We start from the raw sequence: 19,311 nt of genomic DNA on the forward strand, positions 1-19,311 counted from the left end.
ATTGATTGATTAACCAAGAAAGAGATAAGGGCCAGGCACAGTGGGTAGGATGGTGTTAGGGAAGCGAAGTGACTGGGTCATAGTGGGAGAGAACCAAGGAGAAATAGACGGAAGAGAACTGATTGACCACCTTAAAGTCGATGGTCAATCAATCGATCAATCAATCAATGATATTTATTGAGCACTTACTGTGAGCAGAACACTGTATTAAGCTCTTGGGGGTGTACAATAAAACAGAGCTGGTAGACATGTTACAGTTTAGAGGGAGAGACCAGCATTAATACGAATAAATAAATTATGGATTCATTCATTCATTCAATCGCATTTATTGAGCACTTACTGTGTGCACAGCACTGTACTAAGCACTTATATGTACAGAAGTGTTTCAGAGCTGAGGGAGGGGCCAATAAAGGGTGCACATCCAAGTGCAAGGGAGAAGCAGAAGGGTGCAAGAGAAGAGGAAATGAGGGCCTACTCGGGGAAAGCCTCTTGAAGGAAATGATCAGGAGTTTCTGTCAAGATGTAAACTCCTTATGGGCAGGGAATGTGTCTACTAACTCTTGTTATATTGTACTCTCCTGAGGTCATAGTGTGGCACCCTGCGCACAGTAACAGCTCAGTACATTAAATTGATTGATTGATACTGAGAGGGATGGTCAACCATGGTAATAATATTAACTGAGCCCTTGTTTCCTCATTTCCACTCCCTTCTGGCCACCCTGACTGACTCACTTTATTCACTCCTCCCTCGGCCCCGGGGCAGTTGAGTCCATACTTGTAATTTATTCATTTATATTAGTGTCTGTCTCCCCCTCTAGACTGTAAGCTCCCTGTAGGCAGGAAACATGTCTACCAACTCTGTTCTACTGTATTCATTCATTCAATCGTATTTATCATGCGCTTACCATGTGCAGAGCACCGTACCAGGTGCTTGGAAAGGTACACAGCAGTACAATAAAGAGTGACAATCCCGACCCACAGCGAGCTCACAGCTAACCCAGGTACTCTGCCCACAGTAAGAGGCATGGCGTAATGGATACAGCACAGTGCTGGGAGCCAGAAGGTCATGGGTTCTAATCCTGGCTCGGCCACTTGTCTGCCGGGTGCCCTTGGGCAGGTTGCTTCATTTCTCTCTGCCTCATCTGTAAAATGGGGACCAAGACTGTGAGCCCTATGCGTGACAGGGACTGTGTCCAACCTGATTTGCTTATATCCATCCCAGCCCTTAGCACAGTGCCTGGCACATAGTAAGTACTTAACAAATATCACAGGTATTATATCATTACTACTATTATTATTATTAATAATAATAAAAATGTGATTCATTGATAATGCAGGATTTTGTAGCCCTCCCTAGATCCCTTCCCTCACTCTATATCATCACCCACCTAGCAGGTCTCGGTCGCTGCAGTCACAGACAAAATAGGCTGCAGTCTTTGAGACTGTGCTTCTTCATTCATTCATTCATTTAATCATATTATTGAGCGCTCGTCACTTGAAGCTGTTCTACTTTCCTTGCTCAGATCACAGATGAAATCATTCGAGTCAGAGGTGACGTTGGGGCAAATCCAGGTCCCTCAGCCATGCTGAAGCTTGGGGCCCACAGTCCTCCGGAACTTCAGTTCCATCAGAAGTCTGAAGTCAGATTCTTTTTCTTGCTCTATCTGGGTTCGATTTCTACCTCTAGTTGTACTTGGATTTGCTCCCTTTTTCCACCCCACCCACAACCCCACAGCATGAATGGCCATATCCGTCATTTATTGATTTGTATTCACGTCTGTCTCCCCCTTCTAGACTGTGAGCCTGTTGTTGGGTAGGGACCGTCTCTATATGTGGCCGATTTGTACTTCCCAAGCGCTTAGTACAGTGCTCTGCACACAGTAAGCACTCAATAAATACGACTGAATGAATGAATGAATGAATAATCACAATTATGGTAATTGTTGAGTGCTATGCACCAGATACTGTTCTAAGCCCTGGGGTGAATACAAGTTAATAGGATTGGACATAGTCCCTGTCCCACGTGGGGCTCACAGTCTCAATCTTGTTTTACAGATGAGGTAACTGAGGCACAGAGAAATGAAGTGACTTCCCCAAGGTCATACAGCAGACAAGGGGCAGAGCCAGGATTAGAACCCATGTTCTTCTGGTATTTTCCCAAGAGCTTAGTGCAGGGTATCATCAGCAGCAGCAGCAGCAATCGTATTTATTGAGCGCTTACTGTGTGCAGAGCACTGTACTAAGCGCTTGGGAAGTACAAGTTGGCAACATATAGAGACAGTCCCTACCCAATAGTGGACTCACAGTCTAAAAGGGGGAGACAGAGAACAAAACCAAACATATTAACAAAATAAAATAAATAGAATAGATATGTACGAGTAAAATAAATAAATAAATAGAGTAATAAATATGTACAAACATATATACATATATACAGGTGCTGTGGGGAAGGGAAGGAGGTAAGATGGGGGGATGGAGAAGGGGACGAGGGGGAGAGGAAGGAAGGGGCATGGGTATGGCTCTGAAGCAGCATGGCTCAGTGGAAAGAGCACGGGCTTTGGAGTCAGAGGTCATGAGTTCAAATCCGGGCTCCGCCACTTGTGAGCTGTGTGACTTTGGGTAAGTCACTTAACTTCTCTGAGCCTCAGTTACCTCATCTGAAAAATGGGGGTTAAGACTGTGAGCCCCCCGTGGGACAACCTGATCACCTTGTATCCCCCCAGCACTTAGAACAGTGCTTTGCACATAGTAAGCGCTTAACAAATACCATCATCATTATTATTATTATTGTTATTAAATTGCACTCAGTAAATTCCACCATTATTCCTATTTTTATTATAAATGGGGAATATCCCTGAGACCCTTTGCACTGGTCTTCCAGACTCTCAGGCTCACACATACCGGAAGGTCGGGAGCGGGTAGCAGCGGGCCCGGCCTGGCACCGGTGGAAATTTCTTGAACAACACCCTCCAAAACATCACACTAAATCGACCGGTCACAGCCCAGCCACCTGACAAAACTATGTCGTCTTAAACCCCCGTTTCCTTATAAGCTAATTATTTTATTTTCTTCAACCGCAAGTGCGTCAGTGGTTCGGCAGAAACTAGTCAGCCGCAAAGCATCCAGGTCGGAAGGGAGCCCAGAGAACCCTCTGGCACTGGGTCGCATCCCTGGGAGTTCTGGGTTTTAGTTGTTGGCATGCCTTCCACTTGCCCTATTTTCTGCCAACCCAGTAGGATAAAATCCACTCAGGCGCCACATGCAGCTGCTTATTCATTCATTCATTCAATCGTATTTATTGAGCACTTACTGTGTGCAGAGCACTGTACTAAGTGCTTGGGAAGCACAAGTTGGCAACATATAGAGACAGTCCCTACCCAACAGCTTAGTGCAGAGCTCTGCAGCCAGTAAGAGCTTGGTAAATTCCACTGATTACATCATCATCATCGTCATCATAATGATAATAATAATGATGGCATTTATTAAGTGCTTACTATGTGCAAAGCACTGTTCTAAGCGCTGGGGAGGGTACAAGGTGATCAGGCTGTCCCACAGGGCGCTCACAGTCTTAATCCCCATTTTACAGATGAGGTCACTGAGGCACAGAGAAGTTAAGTGACTTGCCCAAAGTCACAAAGCTGACAATTGGCAGAGCCAGGATTTGAACCCATGACCTCTGACTCCAAAGCCCATGCTCCTTCCACTGAGCCACGCTGCTATATGATGGCCACCTTTGAGCAATCAACCACTCATATTTATTGAGCACTTCCTATGTACTGTACTACGCAATTGGGAGAGTACAATAGAACAACATAATAGACACATTCCCTGCCCACAGCGAGATTACAGTCTAGCCAATAATAATAATTATAATAATAATGACATTTATTAAGTGCTTGCTATGTGCAAAGCACCAATCAATCAGTGATACATACTGAGTGATTACTGAGTGCAGAACACTTCCCTAAGCACTTGGTAGAGTACAATATCCATGGTAGACATGATCTCTGCCCTCAAGGAGCTTACTGTCTAGTGGAGGAGACCCTAAAATAAATTACAGGCAGAGGAAGCAAGCAAGTATCATGGTGTTTGTGGGGGTGATGAATTCTACAAGGAAAAAAAAACTAGATCTCCATTTGGAGGAGAAATTAAAAAGTGCATTGATGATCCTACTTAGAGGAGGAAATTTCTGCACAAAGGGTCTGAAGGAACAGGTGCTTGCCTTCCCTTCAACATGTGTTTACATGGGGGAGTTGATGCATCTTGGGGTGGAGAATGTCTCTATTTTCCTTTGGCATGGGGCAAGAAGGAGAATGTTTGAAAATATCTGGCCATAAGCACTTCTATATTTGTGGGGGTGATGAATTCTACGAGGAAAAAAAAAACCAGATCTCCATTTGGAGGAGAAATTAAAAAGTGCACTGATGATTCTACTTAGAGGAGGAAATTTCTGCACAAAGGGTCTGAAGGAACAGGTGCTTGCCTTCCCTTCAACATGTGTTTATATGGGGGAGTTGATGCATCTTGGGGTGGAGAATGTCTCTATTTTCCTTTGGCATGGGGCAAGAAGGAGAATGTTTGAAAATATCTGGCCATAAGCACTTCTATATTTAGCCTCTGGTTAAAGATCCCTTTGGGGGAGGAGGGAATATGCAAAGATCTTGTAGGTTTCATTAGTCACAGTAGTTTATTCAAACATCTCTTTTGCATAAGAAACCAAGGCTTGTGCGGGCCTCTGGGAAAGAATGCACTTTCAGTCCTGAAAAGCAAACTCCACAGCCTGTTCAAACCCTTGCTGAAACACTGTAGAGGTCAGCAGCCTGTGATGCATGGGATCCCAGCTGAAGCGTTTCCATTCGACATTTGCAATTCAATCCCAGGAGCCTTTATGGAACAATGCATTAAATTCGGAGTTGCTCTTTTTTCTAACGAACCATATAATTCACCTCCCAAGTTCAATTAAGAAGCAATCTGTTGGCAACTCTGGGGGCAAGCTGCGTTTATGTGGCCATACAAAAATTTTCTTCCGCTCCCAACAAAACCTGGCTTGCCGTAAGTGCACACGTCACACGAGACGCATACGGGCCTCCAGAATCAATCTGAAATAACATAATACTTAGGCTGTGAAGCTAAGTGCAGGCAAGTCAGAAAGGCGAAGTCTTCCGATAAAGTCCGGAGGAGAGAAACCAACGACTTTACAGCAATTTCCCTTTTGTGGCCAGTGGAGGAATATTATCAGGACTATTAATAATGATTGCATGCAAAAATGAAGTCATCTGAATGCATTTTAAACATCATTAAGTAGGTTTTAGTCCTTGAAATAACAATACATATACCCCCTCCCCAGTTAACTCTTTCTCCCAATACTTATTCATTCCGTCATGAATCTTGTCGGTTCTCTGCTCACCTCTTGACTCCCTCCATTTGTCACCCTGTCTCCCTCCTTCCATTTCTCTCCAAACTCCTTGAGAGAGCTGTCAGCACCTGCTGTCTCCAGTTCCTCTCCTGTCTTCGGGACATCTCTACTTGGATGTCCCTCAGACGCCTCAAACTTAACACATCCAAAACAGAACTCCTCATCTTCCCATCCCAACCCGATCCTCCCCTTGACTGTCCCATCACTACAAACAACGCCACTATGCTTCCTGTCTCAGAAGCCCGTAACTTTGGCGTTATCCTCAACTCATCTCTTTCATTCAACCCACATATTCAATCTGTCACCAAATCCCGTCGGTTCTACTGTCACTAAAATTCACCCTTTCCGCTCTATCCAAACTGCTACCATATTAATCTAAGCATTTGGATTAATGCTAGTGCTAAACTGCCTTGAATACTACAACATCCTCCTTGCTGACCTCCCTACCTCTCGTCTCTCCCCATCCCAGTCCATACTTCACTCTCCTGTTCGGATCATTTTTCTACAAAACCGTTCAGTCCATGTTTCCCCACTCCTCAAAGAACATCCAGTAGCTGCCCATCCACCTCCACATCCTTACTATTAGGCTTTGAAGCACTCAATCATCTCATCGCCTCCTGGTCTACCTGATTTCCAGCCCACACACTTTGCTCCTGTGATACCAACCTACTCACTGTGAATCGATCTTGTCTGTCTCGTCACCGATCCCTCACCCATGTCCTACCTCTGGTCGGGAACTCCCTCGCCCTTCCTATATGACAGATGACCTCTCTTCCCTGCTTCACAGCCTAGTAAAAGCATATCTCTTCCAAGAAGAGAAGCAGCGTGGCTCAGTGGAAAGAGCACGGGCTTTGGAGTCAGAGGTCATGGGTTCAAATCCCGGCTCCGCCAACTGTCAGCTGTGTGACTCTGGGCAAGTCACTGAACTTCTCTGTGCCTCACTTACCTCATCTGTAAAATGGGGATTAAGACTGTGAGCCCCCTGTGGGATAACCTGATCACCTTGTACCCTCCCCAGAGCTTAGAACAGTGCTTTGCACATAGTAAGTGCTTAATAAATGCCATCATTATTAATATAAGAGGTCTTCCCCGACGAAGTCCTCATTTCCTCTTCTCCCACTGATTTCCCTGTCACCCACGCAGTTGGATTCGAACTCTTTATTCACCCCTCCCTCAGCTCCACAGCACTTATGTACACATCAGTAATTCATTTATAATAATAATGGTATTGGTTAAGCACTTACTATGTGCCAAGCAATGTTCTAAGTGCTGGGGTAGATACAAGATAATCAGGTTGTCCAATGTAGAGCTCACAGTCTTAATTCCCATTTTACAGATGAGGTAACTGAAGCACAGAGGAGTTAAGTGGCTTGCCAAAGGTCACACAGCAGACAAGTGGGGATTAGAACCCACATCTTCTGGCTTCCAAGATGGTGCTCTTTCCCCTGAGCCATGCTCCTCCTATTTATTTTTTTATCTATTTATTTATATTAATGTCTGTAATCTCTTCTACACTGTGAGCTCGTTGGGGGCAGGGAACATGTCTACCAACTCTGTTATATTGTACTCTCCCAAGTGCTCAGTACAGTACTCTGCCCACAGTAAATGCTCAACAAATACAGTTCATGCATTCATTCAGTCGTATTTATTGAGTGCTTACTGTGTGCACAGCACTGTACAAAGCACTTGGGAAGTACAAATTGGCAACATAAGAGACAGTCCCTACCCAACAACAGGCTCAGTTGATTGATTGATTGACTGATCCCTGCCTTCAAGGAGATTACAATCTAGTGGGAGAGAAAGGCATTAAAATTAATTACAGGTATGGTAATTTCACCATCTTCTTTGAATACGAAGGATGATGATGATGATGATATTTGCTAAGTGCTTACTATGTGCTAAGCACTGTTCTAAGCACTGGGGTAGATACAAGGTAATCAGGTTGTCCCATGGGGGGCTCATGGTCTTAATCCCCATTTTACAGATGAGGTAACTGAGGCACAGAGAAGTTAAGTGATTTGCAAAAATTAACACAGCTAACTTGGGGAGTCTGGATTAGAACCCATGACCTCTGACTCCCAAGCCCATGCTCTTTCCACTAAGCCATGCTGTTTCTCAAGGTGAAGGAGACCTCTATACACACAGACAGACACACACACACATACACACACACTCACACACACATACATACACACACCATCCAGAGGCAGGAGGATGGCAAATGTAAAATGGCCCATTTGCAATCTCAGGATTTCATTCTAATAATAATAATAATGGTATTTGTTAAGCACTTACTATGTGCCAAGCACTGTTCTAAATGCTGGAGGTGATCAGGGTGTCCCACATGGGGCTCACAGTCTTAATCCCCATTTTACAGATGAGGTAACTGAGGCACAGAGAAGTTAAGTGGCTTGCCCAAGGTCACACAGCTGACAAGTGGCTGAGCCGGGATCTGAATCCATGACCTCTGACTCCCAAGCCGGCACTCTTTCCACTGAGCCATGCTGCTTCTCTGGAGAAGGAGAGCTTTATAAAGGAAGAGTGTGAGGCATGAGAAACAGAGGTGCCTTAGTCACAGAGCAACTCAGCTGTCTTGTCTTAGGCCATGGGGACTCCATGGACACATCTCTCCCAGAACACCCCATCTCCGGCTGCAATCGTTCTGGTAGTGAATTCGTAGAGTTTTCTTGGTCAAAATACAGAAGTGCCTCCTTTTGCACCGTAAACTTGAGTATCCGCCCTCAACTATCCCGTGCTGCTGCTGCCCAGCACGGGTGAGTTTTGACTTGTAACAGATTGCCTTCCACTCGCTAGCCACTGGCCAAGCTAGTAATGGAATGGGTAGACCTCTGCTTGACGCTCCCTCCCATCCTTGAGACTGGTACAGTACTGGAAATTCTCCAGGTGTGATCCTGAGAGAGGAACTCAGGTGTACCTTTCCTCTTAGTTTTGTTATAATAATGATGGTGGTGTTCATAAAGCACCTTATATGACAGGCACTGTACTACATACCTGAGCCCACTGTTGGGTAGGGACTGTCTGTATATGTTGCCAGTTTGTACTTCCCAAGTGCTTAATACAGTGCTCTGCACATAGTAAGCGCTCAATAAATACAATTGATGACATACCTATGCCTTAAAATTCACATTTCCAAAACTGAACAACTCATCTTCCCTCTCAAACCCTGTCCTCCCTGACATTCTCCCCCTTTTAGACTGTGAGCCCACTGTTGGGTAGGGACTGTCTCTGTATGTTGCCAATTTGTACTTCCCAAGCGCTTAGTACAGTGCTCTGCACATAGTAAGTGCTCAATAAATACGATTGATGATGATGATGATGATTTTCCCATCACTGTTTACTGTCTGTCTTCCCTGCTAGATTTTTAAGTTCCTTAAGGGAAAGGATCATGTCTACTTTTTTGTTGTACTCTCCCAAGCAATTAGCACAGTGCTCTGCACAGAAAAAGGGCTCAATAAACACTACTGATGGCTGTCATAGGTCATGTTTGCATAGTGTTGGAATATATGAGACATTTTGATAGAAAGGGAACCACTGAGACATAAAGAAAAAACACTGAATGAGGTCTCTATCTTGGGGCCCTTCATAATCAATCAATCAATCAATCAATTGTATTTATTGAGCGCTTACATTTTTTCATAACTACTTCTTCCTTGGAGTTTGCCCTAGTTTCACGAACTGAAAGGATGATAGAACTCCCCTTCTTTCTAAATAGGAAGGAGGACAGGTATTTCATCCCTGATTTACAGTTGAGGAAACTGAGGCACAGAGAAGCTAAATGATTTGCCCAAGATCACACAGCAGATAAGTGGGAAAGCTGGAATTAGCACCAAGAGCAAAGACAAAGAAGGAATTTTGATGAACAGCAATTATCACAGGCCTGCAAAGGAGATACTTTTTTCCAGTAGCCCGATCAAGATGATAGGCTTTCATTGGATAATTTTTAATGGTACTTAGTAAGTGTTTACTATGCTTAGACTCTACTAAGCATTGGGGTAAATACAAGATAATCAGGTTGGACACAGTCCCTGCTCCACATGCGGTGACAGTCTAAGTTGAAGGGAGGAGGATTTAACCTCCATTTTACAGATGAGGGAACTGAGGCAAAGAGACGCTGACTAGCCCAATGTGTCACACAGTAGACACATGACTGAACTAGAATTAGAACTCAGGTCCTCTGACTCCTAGTCTCCTGCTCTTTCCACTGGGCCATACTTAGTATAGTGCTCTCCACCTCCACACAGTGCTTTCCACTGCCTTGCGGAAAGATCATAGGTCAGGGAATCGGAGACCCTGGGTTCCAATCCTAGCTCTGCCACCTTCCTGCAATGAGACCATGGGCAAATCACTTAACTTCCCTGGGCCTCAGTTTCCTCATCTGCAAAATGGGGATTCAATACCTGTTCTCCCTCCTGCTGTGAGGAGGAAACACTGCGAGCCTCATCTGGGACCTGATTAACCGGGATTTACGCCAGCACTTAGTACAGTATAGAGTAAGCGCTTAACAAATACCACTATGATTATCATCATCAATTGTATTTATTGAGCGCTTACTATGTGCAGAGCACTGTACTAAGCGCTTGGGAAGTACAAATTGGCAACATATAGAGACAGTCCCTACCCATTATACTATTACCATTATCATTATTATGGTATTTAAGTGCTTACTACATACCAGGCACTGTACTAAGCTCTGGGATGGATACAAGCAAATTGGGTTGGACACAGTCCCTGTACCACATAGGGCTAACAGTCGCAATCCCTGTTTAACAGATGAGGTAACTGAGACCCAGAGAAGTGAAGTGACTTGCCCAAGGTCACACAGCAGACAAGTGGCAGAGCTGGGATTAGAATCTGTCTCCGAGGCCCGTGCTCTATCCACTACGCCATGCTGCTGCTATTATTATTATTATTATTATTATTATTATTATTATTATTATTATTATCATTATTATCATTATTATTATAATTGTTAAGAGTTTATTATGTGCCAGGCACTGTACTAAGCACTGGGGTGGATACAAGCCCCGTTAGCCCTGTCCCATGTGGGGCTCACAGTCTCAATCTTCATTTTACAGATGAGGTAACTGAGACACAAAGAAGTTAAATGACTTGCCCAAAGTCAAATAGCAGACAAAAGGCAGGGCCGGGATTAGAACCCACGACCTTCTGGCTCTCAGACCTGTGCTGTATCTGCTATGCCATGCTGTTTCTCAATTGTTAGTAATAATGGTAATAATAATAAATACCATTGATCGATTGATTGATGCCTTTCCTCTCTTAACCACTGGTGTCTAAACAATGCTCTCTCTGCCAGGTGACAAAAGCTGTTATTTTTGCAGCACGCAAGGGATTCTCACCTCCACCCATGGATAAAATGTCACAGTCCGCAGCATTGCTTCCTGTTTTTACGGTATACGTTAAGCACTTATTATGTGACTGGCACTGTACTAAGCATTGGGGAATACACAAACGAATCAGATCAGACACAGTCCACTTCCCACGTGGGGCTCACAGTCTTAGAACAGTGCTTTGCACATAGTAAGCGCTTAATAAATAAATGCCATTATTATCTTAATCCCCATTTTACAGATGAGCTGACTGACTCACAGAGAAGTGAACTGACTTGCCCAAGGTCACACAGCAGACAAGTGGTGGAGCTGGGATTAGAACTCGGGTCCTGTTACTCTCAGGCCTGGGCTCTTTCCACTAGGCTACATTTGAAGGGGACTCCCTCATCCTTTCAGTTCATGATACTGGGGCAAACTATAGGAAACCAGTAGTTACAAAGTTTCCCATGATAAAGAGATTCAACTCAATTCAATTCAATTCATATTTATTGAGCACTTACTGCATGCAGAGCACTGTACTAAGCACTTGGAAAGTACAATTCAGCAACAAAGAGAGGCAATCCCTACCCACAACGGGCTCACAGTCTAGAAGGGGGGAGACAGACAACAAAAAGGGGGGAGACGGACATCTGTAAAATGAGGATTTAGATTGTGAGCCCCATGTGGGACAACCTGATTACCTTGTATCTCCTCCAGCGCTTAGAACAGTGCTTGGCACATAGTAACAGCTTCATAAATGCCATCATCATTATTATTATTATTATAACAAAACTAAACAAGTAGACAGGCATCAACAGCATCCATATCAATAAATAGAATTATAGATATATACACATCATTAATAAAAATAAATAGAATTATCAGTGTCATAACACTATGCATACAAGACCCAAGGTAACTATCAATAGTATTTATTGAGCTCTCATTCTGGTGCAGAGCACTGTACTAACTGTATAGAGGAGCAGCATTTGTCAGTGGAAAGAGCATGGGCTTTGGAGTCAGAGGTCATGGGTTCGAATTTCAGCTCTGCCACATGTCTGCTGTGTGACCTTGGGCAAGTCACTTGACTTATCTGAGCCTCAGTTACCTCATCTGTAAAATGAGGATTAAGACTGTGAGCCCCACGTGGGACAACTTGATCCCATTGTATCCCCCCAGCGCTTAGAACAGTGCTTTGCACATAGTAAGCGCTTAACAAATGCCATCATTATTATTATTATTATTATTAGAGATAGGAGAAATAGTAGAACATAAGGATATCACAGGGGACACAGACATTAAAATAATTTTCAGGTAGGGAAAGCAGCTGTGTATAAAGATTATGACCCTAAGTCCTGTGGGGGTGAAGTCTGAGTAATCAAAGTGCTTTGGGGATATAAACTCAAATGCACGGATGATGCAGTGGAGTAGGAGCAGAAGTTTATTCATTCGTTCAATTGTATTTATTGAGTGCTTACTGTGAGCAATGCACTATACTAAGCACTTGGGAAAGCAAGATACAATGATAAACAATGACATTCCCTGCCCACAATGAGCTCACAGTCTAGAATTAGGATGGGAAGATGAGAGATTCGTCAAAGAGGGCTTCAACCAGCAGTTGTATTTATTGAGCACTCACTATGTGCAGGGCACTGTACTAAGTACTTGGAAGAGTACAATAATAATAATAATAATCATGGTATTTGCGAAGCACTTACTATGTGCCAAACACTGTTCTAAGTGCTGGAGGGGATACACGGTAAACAGGTTGTCCCACACAGGGCTCACAGTCTCAATCCCCATTTTACAGATGAGGTGACTGAAGCCCAGAGAAGTTAAGTGACTTGCCCAAGGTCACACAGCTGACAAGTGACAGAGCCGGGATTAGACCCCACAACCTCTGGCTCCCAAGCCCGGGCTCTTGTCACTAGGCCATGCTGCTTCTCATAACTCTGTACAATGTAACAGAGTTGGTAGAAACATTCCCTTCCCCACAGCACCTGTATATATGTTTGTACATATTTATTACTCTATTTATTTATTTATTTTACTTGTGCATATCTATTCTATTTATTTTATTTTGTTAGTATGTTTGGTTTTGTTCTCTGTCTCCCCCTTTTAGACTGTGAGCCCACCGTTGGGTAGGGACTGTCTCTATATGTTGCCAACTTGGACTTCCCAAGCGCTTAGTACAGTGCTCTGCACACAGTAAGCACTCAATAAATACGACTGACTGATTGATTGATTGATTGCCCACAACAAGCTTACGTTCTAGAGGGAGAGATGTCATTATAGAAGGTTTCAAAGATGGGCAGAGTGGTGTGCTCTAGTGGAAGGAGCAAGGGCTGGGAGTCAGAGGACCTGGGCTCTAATCCCTACTCTGCCACTTGCCTGCTGTGTGACCTTGGGCAAGTCACTTAACTTCTCTGGGCTTCAGTTACCTCATCTGTAAAATGGGGATTGAGACTGTGAGCCCTATGTGGGACAACGTGCTTACTGTGTATCTCCTCCAGCACTTAGAACAGTGTTTGGCACTTAGTAAGTGCTTCACAAATACCATGATTATTATTATTATTATTATTGTACACTTCCAAGTGCTTAGTACAGTGCCCTGCACACAGTGAGTGCTGGGCAGCATGTTGAATAAGAAGCAGTGTGGCTCAGTGGAAAGGACCCGGGCTTGGGACTCAGAGGTCATGGGTTCTACTCCCGGCTCCGCCACTTGTCAGCTGTGTGACTCTGGGCAAGTCACTTCACTTCTCTGTGCCTCACTTACCTCGCCTGTAAAATGGGGATTAAGAATGTGAGCCCCACCTGGGACAACCTGATTACCTTGTATCTATCCCAGTGCTTAGAACAGTGCTTGGCACATAGTAAGCGCTTAACAAATACCATTATTATTATTATTATCAGTGCCTGGCCCAAGCCAAAAACCACCCCGGTACTCGGGAGGCCTGGGCTTCCCCAACCCCTGGGCCTGCCTCCTGCTCATCCACTGACTGCCCTGCTGAGCCATGGATGGGGCCTGAACCGGATTGAAGGGAATGCTTCCTCCAGGAAGGACCCCAGGCTGGAGAACAGAGGGGCTCCAGCTGAAACAGAAAGGAGATTCAAAACCCAGCTCATTCCCAGCTGGGAATGTATTGGCTAGTCTGGCTGTATTGAACTCTCCCAAATGCTTAGTACAGCTTTTGGCACATGGTAAACGTTCAATAAATACCACTGATCAATCGATTGATTGATTGATAGGCTTCCAGGCGGGCTTGAGAGACTAGCTGCTGGGGGAGAACAAATGGGAAGTAATAATAATAATGGCATTTGTTAAGCTCTTACTATGTGCCAAGCACTGTTCTAAGCATTGGGGTAGATACAAGGTAATCAGGTTGTCCCACGTGGGGCTCACAAGACTTAATCCCCATTTTACAGATGAGGTCACTGAAGCACAGAGAAGTTAAGTGACTTGCCCAAAGTCTCACAGCTGATAATTGGCGGAGCCGGGATTTGAACTCACGTCCTCTGACTCCCAAGCGCGGGCTCTTTCCACTAAGCCACACTGCTTCTCAAGTAAGCGAATGCTTATTGGATCCTCCCAAATATCTAGTATAGTGCTCTGTGCATAGTACGCACTCAGTACATACTATTGATTGATTGGAAGCCAGGAGATCAAGCACCAAAAAATGATAATTATCATATCTTTTGAGGGCTTATTAATTGTCAAGTGCTGTACTAAGCACTGTGCATTGCTCATTGTGGGCAGGGAATGTGTACCCTCTCTGTAGTAACTCTCTCAAGCACTTAGTCCAGTGCTCTGTCCACAGTAAGTGCTCAATAAATACCATTGATGACGATGAGGTAAATACAAGAGAATACAAACCGAACATAGTCTCTGTCCAACCCAGGGCCCAGAGTCTAAGAAGTAGGGAGAGCAGGTGCCTTATCCCCATTTCACAGATGAAGAAAATACAGAAAAATGCACCAAAAGCCATTGGACTATGACATTTTGTGTCCCCGGGATGAAGGAGGACAACTGACTTAGTGGGTCTTTTCCCTACTGCCCAGTTCTTGAGTTAGAAGATGACATTTATTCTGGGGCCAGGTGACTCATTAAGCAGGATAATAATAATAATAATGATGGCATTTATCAAGCACTTACTATGTGCAAAGCACTGTTCTAAGCACTGGGGAGGTTACAAGGTGATCAGGTTGTCCCACAGGGGGCTCACAGTCTTAATCCCCATTTTACAGTAGAGGTAACTGAGGCGCAGATAAGTTAAGTGACTTGCCCAAAGTCACAAAGCTGACAAGTGGCGGAGTCGGGATATGAACCCATGATCTCGGACTCCAAAGTCCGTGCTCTTTTCACTGAGCCACGCTGCTTCTCCAGGTTCCAGGTAAAGAGATTTTTCAATCAATCAATCGATAAATGTATTTATTGAGCACTTACTATGCGCAGACTACTGAAATAAACACTGGGGAAAACCCGATATAATCGCATTGGTAGACACGACCATTCATTCAATCACATTTATTGAGTGCTTACTGTGTGCAGAGCACTGTACTAAGCATTTGATTCATGATTCATAAACATAATGCATAAACAAAACCATTTATTCATTCATTCAGTCATATTTATTGAACACTAGCATGGCTCAATGGAAAGAGCACGGGCTTGGGAGTCAGAGGTCATGGGTTCAAATCCCAGCTGTGCCAATTGTCAGCTGTGTGACCTTGGGCCAGTCACTTAACTTTTCTGTTCCTCAGTTCCCTCATCTGTAAAATGGGGATTAAGATTGTGAGCCCCCCGTGGGACAACCTAATCACCTTGTATCCTCCCCAGCGCTTAGAACAGTGCTGTGCACATAGTAAGTGCTTAACAAATGTCATTATTATTATTATTATGATTATTACTAACCACTTGGGAGAGTAGAATATGAGTAAATAGGCAATTTCCCTGCCCATAATAAGTATACAGTCTAGAAGATGAGTGAGAAAATGTTTAAGCAAGTGGAAACAAATTCGAGTCAGTCGACAGCCCCTCCACTCCTCAAAAATGTCCAATAGCTGTCCGTTCCTCTGATCATCACGCAGAAACTCCTGACCATTGACTTTGAGGCATTCAATCAGTTCCCTCCCTCCTACTTATACAACTCTCTTCACCCACTACACCCCAGCTCACCCTCTTCTCTCAAACCAGTCTACTCACTGGTCTCATTCTCACTTCTCTCACTGTTGACCTCTTTTTCACGCTCTCCTTCCTGCCTGGAATTCTTTCCTCCTTCAAGATCAGCAGACCATTGCTGTCCCCATCTGCAAAGTCCTTCTGAAATTGTCCCTCCTCCAGGAAGCCTTCCTTGATTCTCATCTCATCTTATATTAAGGTCTGTCTCCCCCTCTAGACTGTAAGCTCCTTATGGGCAGGGAATGTGTCTGCCAATTCTGTTGCAGTGTACTCTTCCAAGCGCTTAGTACAGTGCTCTGCACCTGGAAGCTCTCAATAAATATGACTGATTGATTGTTCTCCACAACCTGTTCTCCTCACCAACTGACACTTCAGCCCTCGTTCACATTTATTCACCTTCCCCACCCACCATCACACTTAGGTACATAATAATAATAATGATGGCATTTATTAAGTGCTTACAATGTGCAAGGCACTGTTCTAAGCACTGGGGAGGTTACAAGGTGATCAGGTTGTCCCACAGGGGGCTCACAGTCTTAATTCCCATTTTTCAGATGAGGTAACTGAAGAGAAGTGACTTGCCCAAAGTCACACAGCTGACAATTGGCAGAGCTGGGATTTGAACCCATGACCTCTGTCTTGACATGCTATTACTTCCCCCTGCCAGTAACTTATTTTAGAGTCTGTCTTTCCCCATAGATTGTAAGCTTCTTGTAGGCAGGGATCATGTCTATTTAATCCATTTGGCATTTACCAATCAATTAATCAATCATATTTATTACTACTACTACTACTAATAATAATAATAATGTTGGTATTTGGTAAGCACTTACTATGTGCCAAGCACTGTTCTAAGCACTTGTGTAGATACAAGGAAATCAGTTTGTCCCACCTGGGGCTCACAGTCGTCATCCCTCCGCACATCCACCAAGCTAGCTCTCTTCCTCCCTTCAAAGCCCTACTGAGAGCTCACCTCCTCCAGGAGGCCTTCCCACACTGAGCCCCCTCCTTCCTCTCCCCCTCCTCCCCCTCCCCATCCCCCCACCTTACCTCCTTCCCCTCCCCACAGCACCTGTATATATGTGTATATCTTTGTACGTATTTATTACTCCATTTATTTATTTATTTTATTTGTACATATTTATTCTATTTATTTTATCTTGTTAATATGCTTTGTTTTGTTCTCTGTCTCCCCCTTCTAGACTGTGAGCCCGCTGTTGGGTAGGGACCGTCTCTATATGTTGCCAACTTGTACTTCCCAAGCGCTTGGTACAGTGCTCTGCACACAGTAAGCGCTCAATACATACGACTGAATGAATTGAATGAATGTATGAATGACCTGCTTGTATCCACCCCAGCACTTCCTACAGTGACTGGCATATAGTAAGCTCTTACCCAATATCACAATTATTATTATTAATTATTATTATTAGGAGGCCGAGAACCAAGACAATCCCCCCACCCCTCCGGGATGGACCACAGAGCCAGGGGTTTTTTTTTGGGGGGGGGGGGGAATGGACCATGAGGGGGAAGATGGGATGAGAAACAGACCCAAGCTTGGAAGCAAAGGGAAGTGAATGCCTTGGGAGAAAAGGGAATTCAGTCAAAAGGCTAGTTGGGGAGTCATTTGCATTTATATAGCATTCTTCACGAGGCTGTAGGTCCACTCCACTCCAAAATTAACCCCCACAAGGCCTCGGGGAAGGGAGTCCTATTGGAGGGGGGCTCTCCTCTTTCCCTGGCCACTGGCCCTTCCCAGAATTCCCACTGGCTTCAGAGGCAAGAAGTCCATTAGTGAGAGTATGGTCCAATGCAGCTGTTTTTCAGTTGGGCAATGGGGAAGCGCACCAGTTCACCGCAATGAGCTGCCCAAAGCCTTAGAGAAAACTGTGTCGAAGGATGCTCGCTACCACACCGGTGCCCAGACCACAGACAGACAGATGGCAGGAGTCTAGGGAGAGAAGCTTCTCAAATAATGACGGCCATGGACTACTGCTTCAGAATAGAGAGGGCAGGAAACATCAACTGGGGACTAAGCTCAAACGTAATTAAAACTCTTTCCCCTTCAGAGTCCCCATTACAGAGATAAGGAAATGAGATTGACCGTCCATTGCTGGAAGATGGCTGGGGAGGAGGGGAAGGGGTGTGGGTGGGTGACTAGTTCCTTTCCCAAAGGGAATGTCCCAACCCCACCTCTCCTGACTGGTCTGTGGAAGAGGAAGCCGCTGCCACAACAGGACAGGTTTCTCCCCACCACAAAATATTCCTCTTGGAATAAAGAGAAAAGGGGTGTAGGAATGAGGAGTGGGCAGCCTCTGATTTTTTTTTTTTTTAGCTCTGCATCTTTCAATTCCAAGGTGTAAGTCTGTGTGTGTGTCTCTGTGTGTGTCTGTGTCTGTGTGTGTAGTAAGTACTTCCTCCACTACATAACTAATCCGATTAGCAGCTTTAGGAAACTTTGAAATGTTAAAATTCAAGGGGCCCATTCATAAACAGCTTGGGCCATTCCTTCACAGAAGTTGCATTCTTCTCCCCACACATAAGAAGCACAGAGGACTCTCTCTAACTCTAGAAGGGTCCCTTTCCCCCAGACCACATCCTCAATTCAGCAAACTCCCTCAGAGAGGATGGACCAAGAGTCCTCCCCTTGCTCTGCTACCTCCCACCCTAATGCACACAACATATACAGAGCCACTGTCTTCTGTGTGACCTTAGTTCCCTCTTCACTTCTCTGGGCCTCAGTTCCCTCATCTGTAAAATGGGGATGGAGACTGTGAGCCCCATGTGAAACAGGGGCTGTGCCCAACCTGATTTGCTTGTACCCACCCCAGTGCTTAGTACAGTGCCTGGCACACAGTAAGTGCTTAACAAATATCACAGTTATTATTATTGATTTAGATTGTGAGCTCCCCCCAGGGTTAGGACCATGTGCAATTCACATCTTTGTATTAATGATCGTATTTGTTAAGCATTTATTATGTGCAAAGCACTCTTTTCCCTGCTGTGCATACAGTTAGAGCTTAATCAATGCTAACTACTTCTCTTAGTACATCTGCAAACTGGAAGACCAGAGCTAATGTTCAGGCGTCCAATATTAGTTCTTCCCACCTCACATACTGCTTTGCACATAGTAAGTGCCATCATTATTATTATTATTATTATACATGGAGGGATGTTGGATGCTAAATAGCCATATCCTAATTAGATAGTGTGGCCTACTAGAGCCTGTCAACAGATACACCACAAATAACCTTTAGGACAATAATAATAATAATAAAATAATAATAACAAAAATGGTATTTGTTAAGTGCTTACTATGTGCCAGGCACTGTACTTAGCGCAGGGGTAGATACGAGATAATCAGGATG

The 19,311-nt window shown here is 44.4% G+C and overlaps 1 protein-coding gene across 1 annotated transcript in view; it reads right to left on the minus strand.

The window, feature by feature from the left end:
• TLL2 (tolloid like 2) overlaps positions 1 to 19,311 on the minus strand; it is a 195,504-nt gene that overhangs the window by 115,817 nt on the left and 60,376 nt on the right. The gene's annotated exons all lie outside the window — the stretch shown is intronic.

This window comes from Tachyglossus aculeatus, chromosome 3 (assembly GCF_015852505.1).
Source record: "Tachyglossus aculeatus isolate mTacAcu1 chromosome 3, mTacAcu1.pri, whole genome shotgun sequence".
Taxonomy (NCBI): Eukaryota; Metazoa; Chordata; class Mammalia; order Monotremata; family Tachyglossidae; genus Tachyglossus; species Tachyglossus aculeatus.